We start from the raw sequence: 14137 nt of genomic DNA, 5'->3' as shown, positions 1-14137 counted from the left end.
TAAAGCAAAAGCAAATTTTAACTGTACTGTACACAAGAGAATTAGCATTATCATATACAGTAGGTGATTAATGAAACAATATATAAGCACTTAATATGTTGCATTTTGCCTGATTTGGTGTTATCATTTCATCCCGTGAAAAAGGACTTACAGTAGCTGCATTGTCATGTGGATTTGTTAAACAATGCAGTGTACATGTAAAGACTCTTGATTAAATGGACTTTAAATGTAAAGACTTTTGAAGTAAATTGATTTTAAGATTTGTTAATTATTGAAAGAATGATCACTTTGTTACACTTTTCATTGTCCTGTTTACATGTTTCCCAGTTATATTGCCTCCACCCAGTTCTGTTGCTCACATCATCTGCCATCTTGACAACTACAACCTCCTCCTATTTGATATTTTCCTCATCCAATGATCCCCACTTGAGCCTCTCTTCTATTGTGAACCTACATCTGCTGCACTAATTTTAAAATCCCTACAGTGGCTTCCCATATCCTCCAGAATTCAATTCAAATGACTCATCCTAACATCCAGTGCAAAGCCTTTACCAACCCCACCCCTTCATACATATAAAATCTCATATGAAATCATTACTCCTCTTGGGCTTTTATGTCTCTGTCCTGAGCCTTGATCTGTCACTTCTCACTTAGACCTACAAGTTACTTCCTGACCAAACAGACTTTCCCACAGCCTTTAAATCTTATAATGCTCTCTGAAATCATAACAAAACAAAAATAGAAAAAATGGAAGAGAGTGTGGGCGCTAGTGAAATGACTTGGAGACACTTGAAAAAACTACTACACAATTGTCTATAGGTATTTGTCAATGAATTACACCTGTTCCCCGGACTGCAGCTACTAAATTGAGTTTGCTAAATCTCAATATTATACAAGAAAAAAAGGGGGGTGTTTAAAGAAGTGCCATCCATAAAGAAAAATGTGTAATTATTTGATTTATTCAATAGATAACATATATATTGACATACCACAAATATTAATCGCAACATCCCCCCCAGCAATAAACATGTATTAAGCAATTAAAAAGGTCACATGCATTAATAACTGATTTCAATTTATCCAATAATAACTGAACAGCTGTGAATATATAACCAGGAGGGAAAGCACTTTTCAAAAATTAAAATGAGTAAAAAATGAAAAAAATAAAAATAATAAAAAGTCTGTATTAATGAGACTGTCCAATTAGAGACAACACTGCCACCAGTCTTTTTTAGTTCCACAATGGGCTTGAATCAGACTCTTTATGATATAAATTACAATGTGGCAAGCATTTCCATGACAGTTCAATTTAAGCAGATTCCTGCTCCAACAGTTCCATATGTTAAGATACCCCTCACCTGTCGTTTAAAGATGAATACAGGGGAATTGCTGTATCGGGGTTGGAAATCTCCTATGCAGGAGTGATGTGCTTTAAGTTGAATGGAGCCGTGGTTAGCAGATGTCTGTAAGAAGCTGGAATGACGGAGCAAGCTGGATCCGTTTGTGATGGCTGGGAACCGCCTGTATTCACTGGTCTGCTCACGCTGCTGCACTGATGCCGGCTGTCAGTACGGAGCGCTGAAAGCCTGGTGCAGGGTCAAGGAATCATGAAAACAGGGCACTGCTTGACCAGTTTCTCAGCCTTAGTAATGATCTAATCTAATCATCTGATGAAACAGCCTCATTACTAAGGCTGAGAAACCGGTCAAGCAGTGCCCTGTTTTCATGATTCCTTGACCCTGCACCAGGCTTTCAGCGCTCCGTACTGACAGCCAGCATCAGTGCAGCAGCGTGAGCAGACCAGTGAATACAGGCGGTTCCCAGCCATCACAAATGGATGCGGCTTGCTCCGTCATTCCAGCTTCTTACAGACATCTGCTAACCACGGCTCCATTCAACTTAAAGCACATCACTCCTGCATAGGAGATTTCCAACCCCGATACAGCAATTCCCCTGTATTCATCTTTAGTCTGATTCAAGCCAATTGTGGAACTAAATAGACTGGTGGCAGTGTTGTCTCTAATTGGACAGTCTCATTAATATAGACTTTTTATTATTTTTATTTTTTCATTTTTTTCTCATTTTAATTTTTGAAAAGCGCTTTCCCTCCTGGTTATATATTCACAGCTGTTCAGTTATTATTGGATAAATTGAAATCAGTTATTAATGCATGTGACCTTTTTAATTGCTTAATACATGTTTATTGCTGGGGGGGATATTGCGAATAATATTTGTGGTATGTCAATATATATGTAATCTATTGAATAAATCAAATAATTACACCTTTTCCTTTATGGATGGCGCTTCTTTAAACACCCCCCTTTTTTCATAACAAAACACTTTACTTCCTTCTATACTACTCACTCTAATACATCTTCACAACTGTTCCAATCTCTGAGCCACACTCATTCCTTTTATTCAAGGTGTGTCTTAACAACTAGAATTTAAGCACTCTCATGAGCAGGGTCCTCTCTAGATTTTGTTTTCATTTCTGCAATTTATTATTTACAATGTTTGTCCCTATTTTGTGTATGTCCTGGTTACCTAACATTCCAGTACTACGGATCACTGTGGTCCATTTTTGCATGTTTATTAATAGGACTCCTTTACTTACAGTACTTCACATTTGTGTGAACCATTCATTCTCATCTATACTGTAGAAACCAATCAGACACTGCTGTTATTGGTTAAATTGTGCAAGAGATTAAAAAAAAGCTATTTGCTTATCGGTTGCTGTGGTTCATATTAAATCTTGTGATTTGCTAGTCTTTTTTCCATGTTTACCTGGCTCCTTCACTTTACAATGTTCATTATATGCTTCTATTGCTACTCAAACTACCTTCTAGTGAGGTCCCAACTTTTGGGGTGCTAATTCTCATTATTTTTATGCTCCATTAGATGCCATTCAGAATGTGATCAGCTTTTGTCACCTTAAAGAGATTCTGAGTTTTTTTTATAATTTTTGAACACAAAAGTATATTCAATTATTTGCCATCACCTTAGTATTAGTACTCTTAGTGGTTTCAATTGTCCGATTTTTTTTACAAATTTCTTAAACATTATTTGGTTCCTAAAGCCACTTAAATTATTTTCCGGTTACTTCTGTCCTAAGTAATTAGTATTTTTCTGGTCTGTAGAATGTTTAGTAGCTACCAGGGAACCCTGCTGGAAATTTTTGGATACCTCATTGGAGATCTGGAATGCACTGATGGATGAACATCCAATATCCAATCTTGTGCTCTGCATTATCACCTTATCAAACACACCTCTTCTGGGTTCAGTATGATTTACTAACAGACACAATACCAAAGGACATAGGGGGTCATTTCGAATTGATCGCTCGCTAGCTATTTTTTTCAGCACTGCGAATCTATAGTCGCCGCCTATGGGGAGTGTATGTTTGCTTTGCAAGTGTGCGAACGCATGTGCAGCCAAGCGGTACAAAAAAGTTTTGTGCAGTTTCTGAGTAGCTCAGAACTTACTCAGCCACTGTGATCACTTCAGCCTGTTCTGGCCCGGAATTGACGTCAGCCACCCACCCTGCAAACGCTTGGACACGCCTGCGTTTTTCCAAACACTCCCAGAAAACGGTCAGTTGCCACCCACAAACACCTTATCCTTACGATTGGCTGTGTGAATGGATTCTTCGTTAACTCCGTTGCTCAGCAATGATCTGCTTTGTACCAGTAAGACACGGTGCATATGCATGCGCAGTTGTGACCTGATTGCAGTGCAGCAAAAAATTCTAGTGTGCGATCAGGTCGGAATGACCCCCATAATACAGACAGACATTGGCCTACAGTGAAAATACCGACATGATCAAAATACAGACATTCATTATGCTGACATGTTATAAATGCAGACATCATTAGATTACCGACATTTGAAATGCTGACATGTCAAATACTTACATAAGTTTTTCCATTTTTGTGTTTGTCAATGTCGACATACAGTAGGTCAACATGGACACCATCTAAATGTACCGCATCCCCTTGCATGTCTTGCTGCACTCACCAAACTTCAGGCACTGTACCTCACTGCACTTGGCACACTATTATGTTCTCCCTTCAGGTCCACTTGGATGGTAAAGTCTGTCTTGGGGCAATTTTCCTTAAAAATGCATGTTGGCATTTTGACATGCCAGCATTTCAAATTTCAGTATTCTGACTATGTCGGTATTTTGAACATGCTGGCATAATGTATGTTGGTATTTTGACCGTGTCGGTATTTTGATTGACGGTCAATGGGTGTTGGGATTATGACCATCAGTATTGTGTACATCGGTAAATCAATCGCTACCCCCTCTTCCTTGCCACCCATTCATTAATTTCTATATTTATTTAGTTAGTTAGTTAATTAATTAATGTATGTATTAATAATTACTTAATAAAAGCTGTAATCTTATAAATGTATATGTACAGCATGTGTATTTATTTCAAGTTAAGATATATGGAGATATATACAAAACATTCTAAAGAGTAGAGAATTGGAAAATTTACCCATAGCAATCAATCATTCTACCTATAATTTTATAAGCTATATTTTATAAATAGTGTATACATCAAATCAACAATTGGTTCCAGTTTAGGGAAAAGCTTTAAAAATCTTGTCTACTCCTAAATGACTTGAAGCCTCAAAAATAGGATGATACAGTAGGTACAGAAAAAAACAACCATCACATTTTGTTAAAATGACTTCATCAGGGGTAAATCCAGAAAAGCTATCTGTATCATAGGAAAAAACAGTAGTATGGATAACCACCGCTAATTGGACTAATTCAGAGTATGTTTGGAGAAGAGAATCCTAATTAAATCATCCTCATTAGGGTCCAATTAACTTCAGTCCGAAATCCCCAGAGGTTACAACTTAAACAAAGAGGATTGGATAAATCCAAATTTATTCCTAGTACACTCCTGATGATACAACTTTCAACATGCATAAGTAGCAGGGACATGTGCATCCTTCACCAGTACTGAATCCTACTAGTGAAGAATGCACATGTCCCTAGCTACTGATGCATGTTGAAAGTTGAATCATCAGGAGTGTAATAGGAATACATTTGGATTATCCAATCCTCTTCAAATTTTAACCTCAGCAGATTTTGGACTGAAGTTTAACAGACCCTAATGAGGATGATTTAATTAGGATCCTCCTCTCCATACATACTTCAAATTAGTCCAATTAGTGGTGGTTATCCATACTATTGTTTTCAATATTTATTCATATGATACATATTGCTTTTCTGGATTTACCCTTTTTAAGTGGTTTTAAGGAAACGCGTTGGATGTTTTTCTGTACCTAATGTATCTTCCTAATTTTGAGGCTTCAAGTCATTTAGGAGGGGAAAAGATTTTGAAAGTGTTTCCCTAAACTGGAACCAATCATTGATTTAATGTATACACTGTTTCTGTATGTAAATGTGTATACCTTTTTATGACACTGTAATGGGTCTGAATTTTATTAAAACAAGTGTTTTTATCTGTTGATTTTGTGTAATACTGTTACATATGTGAGGTGCTATTTCATAACATTAAGATAAGTGCCCTCAGATCCTTTCTTTCTATAGTATTTTTTTAACCCGTTCTAACAGGGGGTTGTTCATGATGTGCTGCTCAGTTCTAATTTAGCGCAAGGCTAGGAATTTCTCTTTTTATATTTTAGAAATGTTAGCTAGAAGCTCATTGGTTCTAACTATTCCATTGATTTTGGAACAAAAATGCATGTCCCAAAGTAAATAGAAACTAGATTTGATGGCATATAATAGGCAAATACATTTATTTTATTTTATTTTATTTAATAACATTGAGCTTCCTCAACTATGTTGAATATACCTTAGGGTCTGAATTATATTTCTATGTAATCTCAACTGCAAATCAAAAAATATTTGTTATTATACTGTGACAGGAAGGTGGCATAGTGGTCAGCATTTCTACTAAACAGCACTGGTCATGAGTTCAACTTCCAGCTAGTAACTTATTTATGTGAAGTTTGTACATACTCCCCATGTGCACATGGGTTTCCTCCAGTTGCTATGGTTTCCTAAAAAACATTTGTGCATTCTGAAAAAAAAAAAAAAATAACCCTGTGTGAGTGCCCCTATTAGAACATCAAATAATATTATTTGCACTCCACTACTGTACATAAAATGATGGCATAATATAAATGACAGTAAAAATAACATGCTGTTTCACTGATTGTGCAGTAAAATGTATCCGAAATCTGAGTAAAAAATATAAACACACCAAAGGTTCATTTATTTTGTTTACAGTAAATACTCAACAAAATTTATTTTTTGCCAATGTATTTTTTTGCCATTTTGTCATAGGAAATGTATTGTACATCTATAGCAAATGTTCTTTCCACAGCTTAATTGGAATAAAATAAATCCCTGACAGTATGCTGAAAATTTTGTTTTAGCCAATAAATGAAAATGGACAATATGCAAACAGTCAATCAAATTACAAGCTGCTCTGATTGCCAGGGAAAACCACACAGATTTGATTATATAAACTGTGATTAACACAGTTTGCCTCCAAATTCAGGAAAATCTAATATTACATGTGTACATTTTTACAGCCTTCCTTGCATTGACCGCTAAAACACAATTGTTCCTTGTAATTGTCATTAGCACCACTTCCTATCCAGACTGAGAAATACACAGATGATAATAGTGCACTCCCGGGTTCTAAACTAAAAGATTTTCTTCACCTGTCATTAGCTCTATAACCAATCTGCTACACGATACCATACATGATGATTCCTAAAAGATATACTGTATATCCAAATTTGGGATATTTAGAAAAGTATTAATTATTTTTACATATAAGATTCACACATCTTAATTTTTTATAAGCCTTGGAATAATTTTTGCATAGACAAATTATTATTTAAAGTTAATACTATACATCACCAATTAATTTCAATGCTGCTGTGATCTAGAAGCATACATAAAAGTATACATGTGCTTTAAAAATAAATAGGCTGATCATAAAAATAAGTAAAATAATCTTTTCATTTTTGTTTTATCATGTTAACTCTATTGCCATTGTTAATGATTAGCCTGGTACTAAAAATGTAAGTTCACAGTTTCCAGTCAACCATGCTGACCTTGTTGCTGGAAAAGGTAGGCAAATACTGAATGGGTACATTGCAGGTGCACTAACGACTTAATAAAATATCTCTCTTGAAGACATTTATTGCAAAGCTATAAATTTTATGTCCCAGTAGAATTACCTGCAAACAATTGCTGTATTATAGTTTGTATTTTTGTTTTATAGTCTACCAATACTGCCGGTAGACAGGATAAATAGGTGAGAAACTATAAATTGTTTATCACAAATTTAAAACACATAAAATGTATTTAAATCCTTTGAGTGTTTTCTAAATTCAATAAGCATAACGGATTGTCTGTAAATTGTCTTGCTAATAATATTTTTTTTTACATCTTAAATGAAGCAGATGTAATTTTTGAAACTAAAACAGTGTGCTGAGTTGCAACACCTATTTCCCTCTGGTGCCCCAATAAGCAACATTGGGCTTACAATAAGGATGTGATTAATTATCAAAGGTATATGAATGCCCAAAAGGGTGATACAGATGATATGCAGTAACAATGTCAACAATCACAATTGTGAGAGTCAGATTGGCTGATTCAATTGCTTTTCCCCATGGCTACCACTAGGGGGCACAAATGGAACAATTCATTTGTTGCTCTGTTTAGATGCCTGGCAGCAGTGGGGATTACATTTCTTCTCACATCTTTCTGAGGTGAGAGAAGAAGTCGGCACTTTGGGCATCTGAACGGAGGTTTGGATGCCCAAAGCTGGATTTTATACAGGCTTAGCTGTATAACGCGGCTAAACCCTTTTTTGTTTTAGATGTAGAATGTACGATATGCATGGGTGTCCAAACAACAATTGACTTGTGACAATTGTTTGCGCATCTAAACATTTCTGTTTAGATAGGAAAATTAGATGCACCAACCAATTGAATCGGCCCCATAATGTCAACACCACATTGTTGACAGTTACAATGTTTACATTGTTGACAGTTATGATGTCCACATTATTGAATTGTCAACATGTAACATGTCAACATTTGTAGAATGTAAACACGTTCACAATGTTGACATCTGCACAAAGCTGACATTACAGTTATGCTTCAAGAGGGGAGGGTTGTGTTTAGGCTGTAGGAGGGGAAAGGTTGGGATTAGTCTGCAGGAGAGAAGGGTTGGGATAAGGCTGCCAGAGGGGAGGGTTGGGGTTAGGTTTTGGGAGGGAAGGGTTGGGGTTAGGTTTTTGGGAGGGAAGGGTTGGGGTTAGGCTGCAGGAGTGGAGGGTTGGGATTAGTCTGCAGGAGGGGAGGGTTGGTGTAACGCTTTGGAGGAGAGGGTTGGGGTCAGCCTACGGAAGGGGAGGTTCGGTTTAGTCTGTGGGGGGGATATGTTTAGGAATTTGGGCTATACATACATATATATATATATATATATATATATACACACATACATTTTTGCCTCAATATGTAACATTGTGAGCACAATGACTATACACTACTGATAAATTATTGCATGAGAATGTGAAACATGCATCTACATTATGAGTATCACCCAAAAAGGACTATCTAAAGACAATGTATAAAAAATATATACTATGATTACCATAATATCCTGGATGATAACATTTCACACAATGTTCAAAAAAAGGGATAATACTATATTACTTTTGGATAGTGTATAACTAATTTTTTATCAGTTTTCCTACTTTTTCTAGTATTACATATTTCTAGGTTTAAATCAACAACTGTATGGTATGTTTCTATTAAAAACATAGGAAGTTACATTTTAACTTGTCCTTTTAATAAGTTCACTGTGATTCCAATTCATGGGCAGCTTCTCTAACCTCTTGGTTGAATACAGTTTTGATATTAACACATATCATGGAATTGCACCCTGCCAAAGGAAATTATATTTAATTGATACATTATTATGCCATGCAAAAGCAGACTTAATTGCTATATGAGTGTGATAGCACCAGTGGGTGTGTTCAGAAACTTAAAGACAAACCCTTATTTGTGACACATTAAAGAGTTTTCTCACTCCTCAGTGACGCACTAAACACTTCTAAGCTTAAACCACAGTTTTAGGGAATGCAAACAATGCATTTAAAATGAGATAAAATATAACTGCTACACTTCAAATAAAGATAAATCTATAAGTGGCTACGACATCATTGAATAAAAGTAAAATGACCAGTATTTGGAATAATTGGGAAAAGTCTAAAATAAATAGATGATGATGATGATGATGATGATGATGATTAGATATGTTTAAAGTAAGGTGCATGAAAACCTTTTTGTTACAAATCTGTCTCACTTAATGAGAATTGCCATGACGAGCTGGATGCACTTCTAGTTGTGGGATTTCATCCTTATCATCAGAATGATTTAAAGAAAGACAAGACTAAATACAAAAAAATTGTACACAAAATACATTTCAGAAATGCACCCCACATATAAACAAACACTCAATTGAAGCACAATGGTTTGAAGATTTATGGTAAAATAATAATCTTACTTTGTGCTGTCATTAATGCTGTTTTACCATATATTGATTTTGTCCTATATTTTATCTGCCAATGGAAACATGATCCGTCATGTGAAAATGTATCCAACATCTGCTGTGGTTTGCACCCTATAATTAAAAAGAAAATATTATATTACAATTAATGTAATTATTGTGACACAGTACCTTATTGTATGAATACTCTTCTTTTTTTGTATAAGTACTCTTCTAACCAAAAGACAAAAATTTTTTAAATGTCCCAGGCCTCACATATCAAACTTATATATATATATATATATATATATATATATAAAAACAGAAAATTCAGCACTCACTATAGCAAGCTGTTATCCTCACAACATCAATAAATAAATGATGGGGGTTTAGTGATTGGCCAATGCACGGAAGCCAGAGTCTTAAAAGTGCCATTGCACTCCGTGTGAATATTCATTTAGTTTAGTCATGCAGCTATTTAATTTTCTAGACAGGTATCCCCACCACTGAATGCCATCTTATTATATGTATATATAATGTATTATTTGACTGTAAATAATTATTGGTAGAGAAGAGAAAAAATACCAGTTTCAGACAATAAATTGTTGTGATACTGTAAAAAGTCAATTTAATTTAGAAACTTTCATTCCGTATTCAACCAGAAAATATTATTTATTATTATTTAAATATACTGTAAATGTGTTGATGTTATTTTAACATCTTAAACATTTAAAGCTAAAACTAATAGCAAGCAATCCCACGTGAGCAATCATCCTGCAATTTTATTTGAAAGTTGATGAAAGACCCAAAACCTTTTAAAATAAATCATTTTGATCGTCTGTAATCACATAGTGGGTAAAATTGTTTTAATCTAATTATCATAGGCGGTAAGATTTTTTTACTTTTGTAAATTAATACTGACAACAAATAAAAGCCTGGTATAAACAGTACAGTTCCTTTATAATTCTTACATAGCATCTCTTTCCTTGTTTTGGGGATAAATTTTGCATTGGTTACAGATGTTGCGTTACTAAACGGCAAATTTGATTGAAACAGCATAAAAACTATTTACAAACTAAACTTCCTTCTAAAGCAGTCAAAAGATATTTAATTATTACCTTATTGCAACTATGAATGCAACACATTATTTATTTTGCAGAAAATCCTTATTTTGATCATTGATAATGCAAACTTGTAAAATAGTGGTTATATAATATTATGTACAAAATCTATACAGAAAATTACATTTGAATAATAAAAATATATCAAAGCTTTTCATCTGCACCATCACATTTTAATAACAAAAAGTATGGTATAGCACTTAGGGATTTATTCTGACCCGATCGCTTGCTGCAGTTTGTTGCAGCGAAGCGATCGGGTCAGAACTGCGCATGCGCCGGCGCCACAGGGGGAGCAGTCTGGCCAATGCAGGCGTGGCCGGACAGTTGGAAGGGACGGGCTACGGTGGCTGCATGACGTCACACGCATCTGCTGCGGCCAGTGGCAGCGACAATTAACTCCTGGCCAGCCGCAGGAGCTGTGCTGGCTGGGAGTTACTCCTCAAATACAAAGGGATCGCCGCTGTGCAATGCTTTTGTATTTGTGCAGGATGGGGGCGGACTGACATGCAGGGCTGACTAGCCCTGTGCTGGGCGTCCCCCCGCATGTCAGGTAAGATGATCGTAGCTGTACTAAATTTAGCACAGCTATGATCAACTCGGAATGACCCCCTTAATGTGTATGAACAGATTAAACTCACATTTGAAGACAGTATGGATACTATCATTACAAAAGCTTAAAACCAGCAGTAACACTCAATTATCTGCCTTAAAATTTCATTTGAAGCCACTAAAATAGTTTTTTTATAAACCACATTTAAAGGTGATATACAGTAATTCCATTGTGAACATGTGCTACATGTTTCTTACAGTCAGATAAAACATTAGTTTTCAGTGGAAACCATATAGAATGAGCCCTGAATTATTCCTACATGGTTACAATTTCTAAACTTAAGGTACCATGCTTTGTATGATGCCAAACTTTTACTTCTCATATTAACAAAGCATATTGGCATATTCTAAGAAGTGATATTTTATTTCCAACAGTAATAGGGTCAGCACTTATAATAATATAATTTAATGACCTTTCAGCATCTTCATGGCAAAAACATATTACTTTAGATGATAATTTACTGTATAACGGCCTCATACATCTGGCAAGTATTAATAGAATTCTCCAGTTTCTCAATGCTCGGGGATCAGGAAAATCCGACATTTTGGAAATCCTCGATTCACCAATTCTGACCCAAATTTTTTTTATCAGGTTTGTATAGTTTTTTGCCAATTCCCACACAGATTGTCAATCATCGATGTCCAATGATTGGAATGCTGATTGCCAGATCAGCATCGGCAGAGCAGGGAATCAGGCTATAGATCTTATTAGGGAATAAAACCCTGGCTAAAGAAGGTACATTAGTTTGTGTGTAGAAAGGATGGATATAAAATGAGCCAAGAAGCTAAGGGGACATTGGTGTTGGAAGATAGAACTGTATTTTGACAAATGTATTGGGTCAGATTTTTCTTTATTATTTTAGTATAGGAGTATTAACTGTATGCTTGAATAATGATTCAAAGACACTTTTGGTGAGTGAGACATTAGAGATGTTAGTTTAAGCTGGTATGAGCACTAGGGACAGGGATATACTGATTATGAGGTTAAAAGATCAAGAGCACAGGTAGAAGAGAGGAGGAGAGTAAATACGTCATTTGTTTTGTGGACTTAAATAATCTGAAGGTGCAGATGATGCAGGAAAGAAATTGTGAAGATTGTTTTGGAATAAAATATCATTTTATGTTGGATGTTGCCAATCTTGCCCTAGAAGTAGAAGCAAGATCTTGGCGTTTGATTTTGAATGTAAGACCTATTTTTGGAAGGTTGAAAGTAATAAAGAGGCATTTGGAATTAGAGATTTACAAAAATGAGAGATTAGAAGATTGTTTGGCAGTGTACAAAGCATTTTGACAGGAGCGGTAGTTTAATTTTGGAATGTCCAATGTCTTTTAACTTCATGAAATAGTGTTTTTTAAGTGTATTATGGCTGATAGCCTGTATTATTTTTTAATGCTGGGAGACATTTGATCAAGAACTGTTGATATAATGTGGTTATGGTACTGCAATATAAGGAGAGGAGAATGTAGAAAGTTGAGGAAGGTATTGCTGTTGACATATATTTAAGTTAATTTCTGTTAATATGAGAATGCTTACTAGAGTTTGACAGCAAGCAAGTAAAAATGGTTGAGGAGAGCTTTAAGGTGATAAAAAAATTGTTTGCAAGATAGAATGGGATGTTATATAAATCAGAAACTGGACAAAGCCTGGAAAGATAAAGGATCACAGCATTGATCATCGCAATGAGAAGAAACTGGCAGTAGGAGAGACCAAGCAAGTTGGTTAAATAGAGTAACTTGGAGACACATGGAGAACATTTATAATCAATAGAAATGCTGAAATCATCTCCTAAAATGATTGTGAGAATATCATACAGTAACAAAATGAGGTAGATCATATTAGCAATGTTCATGCCATTATGGGAAAGAAAAAAAGCCTTGTTCCTGCCCTAGCATCTCTCAAGGGGGTGGTTGATCACCAGGTAGGCTTTTACCTTCATCCTAGTCTCACCTACACCTACCAGTTCTTTAAAGCTGCAAAATTACTAGGGCCATACATGGGCAGTCAGAAGGTCTTGATGGGGAAATAAAAGTAGCTTGTGAGTTTTCCAAATCTCTGTCTATCGGGCAATAAAGTTCCAAGTGTAATAGAGTGAAATGAAGGGTATGTATTTGGCCACTTTAGTTTTGTGTTGTTCATACCTGTATATTGTGTTGTGCATTGAACTACAGCATTATTCTTGTTCATGATGGAAAATAAAGATGAGTGGGCCTGGACGGAGACTGCACAAAGGCCTCCTCACTTAATACATCCCTGCCCCTGCTATTACTTTTACCAACTCACAAGCAAAATTATGCAAATTAATTGTAATAAAATAGTTTGAAAATGTGATAGTGTCTGTGCTTATAGAAGTCAACCATGTCCATATATTTCAAGGCAGTATAACAAAATAAATACATTAAAAAAGCCTTGGAATCTGTTGAGAAGTAATTAACAAAAAACACTTAGGACAATTTAGGGCCTAATTCAGACCTGATTGCAGCAGCAAATTTGTTTTCTAATGGGCAATACCATGCGCACTGTAGGGGGGGTGGCAGATATTACCTGTGCAGAGAGAGTTAGATTTGGGTAGGTTATTTTGTTTCTGTGCAGGGTAAATACTGGCTGCTTTATTTTTACACTGCAATTTAGATTTCAGTTTAACTACATCCCACCCAAATCGAACTCTCTCTGTACATGTTATATCTGCCACACCTGCACTGCACATGGTTTTGCACATCAGAGAACAAATTTGCTGCTGTGATCAGGTCTGAATTAGGCCATTAGTTAGAATGATTCTATGGTTTTGAAAGAACTTGATAATCTTTTTAAAATTATCACAAGAGATATCAAACATTGGGCCTAATTCAGACCTGA

The 14137-nt window shown here is 35.5% G+C and overlaps 1 long non-coding RNA gene across 4 annotated transcripts in view; it reads right to left on the bottom strand.

Annotated features, from left to right (window-relative positions):
• The window catches only part of LOC134983737 (uncharacterized), a 1747570-nt gene that overhangs the window by 606775 nt on the left and 1126658 nt on the right, over positions 1-14137 (bottom strand). For all 4 annotated transcript variants that reach the window (XR_010191680.1, XR_010191685.1, XR_010191689.1 and 1 more), the window contains exon 7: positions 9572-9688. This is a non-coding gene — a long non-coding RNA (uncharacterized LOC134983737). The remainder of the gene's footprint in view (positions 1-9571; positions 9689-14137) is intronic.

This window comes from Pseudophryne corroboree, chromosome 1, assembly GCF_028390025.1.
Source record: "Pseudophryne corroboree isolate aPseCor3 chromosome 1, aPseCor3.hap2, whole genome shotgun sequence".
In the NCBI taxonomy this organism is placed as follows: Eukaryota; Metazoa; Chordata; class Amphibia; order Anura; family Myobatrachidae; genus Pseudophryne; species Pseudophryne corroboree.
The sequence above is the reverse complement of the archived record's forward strand: the minus strand, read 5'-3'. Positions and strand labels throughout refer to the sequence as shown.